The sequence below is a fragment of the Myotis brandtii genome, unplaced genomic scaffold (assembly GCF_000412655.1).
Source record: "Myotis brandtii unplaced genomic scaffold, ASM41265v1 scaffold655, whole genome shotgun sequence".
Taxonomy (NCBI): domain Eukaryota; kingdom Metazoa; phylum Chordata; class Mammalia; order Chiroptera; family Vespertilionidae; genus Myotis; species Myotis brandtii.
In genome coordinates, this window is record NW_005370542.1 from 223609 (window position 1) to 226082 (window position 2474).

At 54.7% G+C, this 2474-nt stretch overlaps 1 protein-coding gene across 1 annotated transcript in view; it reads left to right on the top strand.

The window, feature by feature from the left end:
* STS (steroid sulfatase (microsomal), isozyme S) overlaps positions 1 to 2474 on the top strand; it is a gene marked incomplete at its 3' end in the record, with an annotated part of 34574 nt that overhangs the window by 18069 nt on the left and 14031 nt on the right. The gene's annotated exons all lie outside the window — the stretch shown is intronic.

A 2474-nucleotide genomic window follows, 5' to 3' on the forward strand; every position in this document is an offset into this window, starting at 1 on the left:
GGAGGAACCACGGGAGGTTGTCTGTGGGAGCACACTGACCACCAGGGGGCAGCTTCTGCGTTGAGCATCTGCCCCCTGGTGGTCGGTGCACATCATAGCGACCGGTCAACCAGTTGCTTAGGCTTTTATATATATAGATTTGTACGTGGATGATTATTTGACTATGCTGTGAGATATGTTTTTTAAAATATTTTTTATTGATTTTTTGGGGGAGGAGAGAGAGAGAGAGAGAATCATGGATCGGCTGCCTCCTGCACGCCCCCTACTGGGGATCAAGCCCACAACCCGGGCATGTGCCCTGACCGGGAATCGAACCCTGACCTCCTCGTGCGTGGGACGATACTCCACCAACGTAGTCACGCCGGCCGGGGCTGCCAGGAGATGTTTTTTTATGTCCATCTCTATAAAAATGGGAAAGTGAAGTTTGAGAAGTTAAGTATGCATTCAGTAGCCAGTTAAATATTTCACGGCATCGGAAGAAAGGATATATTAGAATTTGGGAGACTGGGTTAAAAAGGTATCCTATAGAATAAAAGGCTAATATGCAAATTGTCCCCTTGACCGAGAGTTCGACCAGGGGGCAGGGCAGACCGACCAATGGTCTGCGGCCCCTCTCTCCATCTGGCCCCGCCCCTGATCGTCTCCCCACCCTGATCAGGGGTGGGACTGGCTTGCCAACTGCCTGCAGCCCCTCCCTCTGGCCGGCTCGGCCCAATCGGCCCTGATTGTGGCGGGCCGGCCGGACCCCACCCGTGCACGAATTCGTGCACCAGGCCTCTAGTGTTCCCATAATATTCTGCTGGCCTGGCCGGTGTGGCTCGGTGATTGAGCGTCAACGTATGCACCTGGAGGTCATGGTTGGATTCCCGGCCGGGCTAGGCTGAGCCGGGCTTTTAGAACATTGCTTGCATGTTCTGAGGACGGCAACCCAGGTACGTGCCCTTGACCGGAATCGAACCCGGGACCCTTTGGTCCGCAGGCCGACGCTCTATCCACTGAGCCACACCGGCCAGGGCTCTCGCCGGGATTTAATCTTCCCCTACAACCCCCGTCCCCAGCGAGGAGGCCGGGTGTCCCACCCCCGCGTGTTCCCCGGGCAGGGTGGCCGGGAGCTCTCGTCTGTTGGGTGAGCCGACTGGTGTTGTTCGTCTGCTGTTCAGACAAATTGCTCTCCAGACGGCGTATTTTCCGCCGCGTCTCTTTCACTCGGGGAACAAGATGAGAGGTTTTGAAAGGAAAACACTCCGTTTATCAGCGGCCCCGCAGCACGCACGCCGGTAATTCAGAACCGTCAGCCGCTATGAATCCGTGTCCTTCTCCCCGGGGAACCTTCCTGGGAAATAATATTTGCGGACGCGGGACGAGCCGCGTGTTGTTCCGAAAGCCGAGGATAATTTGGGGGCGTGCGTTCCCGGGGGGCGTTTTGTGCACAGTGTGTGGGAGAGAAAAACGTTAGATCTGCATACTGGGCAGGGAGAGTAGGTGTACCGTGGTCAGTACGTGAAATAGCTTATTCTTGTTTCATTATTTTTTAACTAGAGGCCCGGTGCACGAATGCATGCACCAGTGGGGTCCCTCGGCCTGGCCTGCGGGATCGGGCCGAAGCCAGCTCTCCGACATCCTCCAAGGGGTCCCGGATTGCGAGAGGGCGCAGGCCAGGCCGAGGGACCCCACTGGTGCATGCATTCGTGCACCGGGCCTCTAGTTAAAAAATAATGAAACAAGAATAAGCTATTTCACGTACTGACCACGTGCACAATCAGGGCTGGGGAGGGACGCGGGAGGTTGGCCAGCAGGGGAGGGATTGTGGGAGGGCTCCAGGGCGTGTCTGGCCCATCTCGCTCAGTCCCTATCGGCTGGACCTCAGCAGCAAGCTAACCTACCAGTTGGAGTGTCTTCCCCCTGGTGGTCAGTGCACGTCATAGCGACTGTTGACCGGTCGACTGTGTGCCCCCTGGTGGTCAGGGCACGTCATAGCGAGCAGTTGAGCAGCCTTAGCATATCATTAGCATATTACACTTTGATTGGTTGAACGGCCGACTGGTCGACCAGACACTTAGCATATTAGGCTTTTATTATATGGGATCGCTGTATTATTTTCCATTGGGACAGCTGTAAGCCTATTTTCGGGTCAATCTTGGGAAAAGTTAAATGGTCAATGGGCTCTGGGCTTGACTCACGAGACTCTGGCTTAAGACCTAAACAGAATGGGACTCGGAGTATGTTGGAGAGTGTGTTTGGGGGAAGAGAAAATAAAAGGAAGTCAGAAATCTGACCATTTCTCCACAAATTAAACGAAATACTTCACCGTTTTTGTCCGATGGTCTCTACTAGATTCTGTCATGTTAACCCCAGCCAAGCCGAATGGGATACTTTGGATGGAAATGACAAAGTCAGTGCCCGGCCGGCGTGGCTCAGTGGTTGAGCGTGGACCTAGGAACCAGGAGGTCAGGGTTCGATTCCTGGTCAAGGGC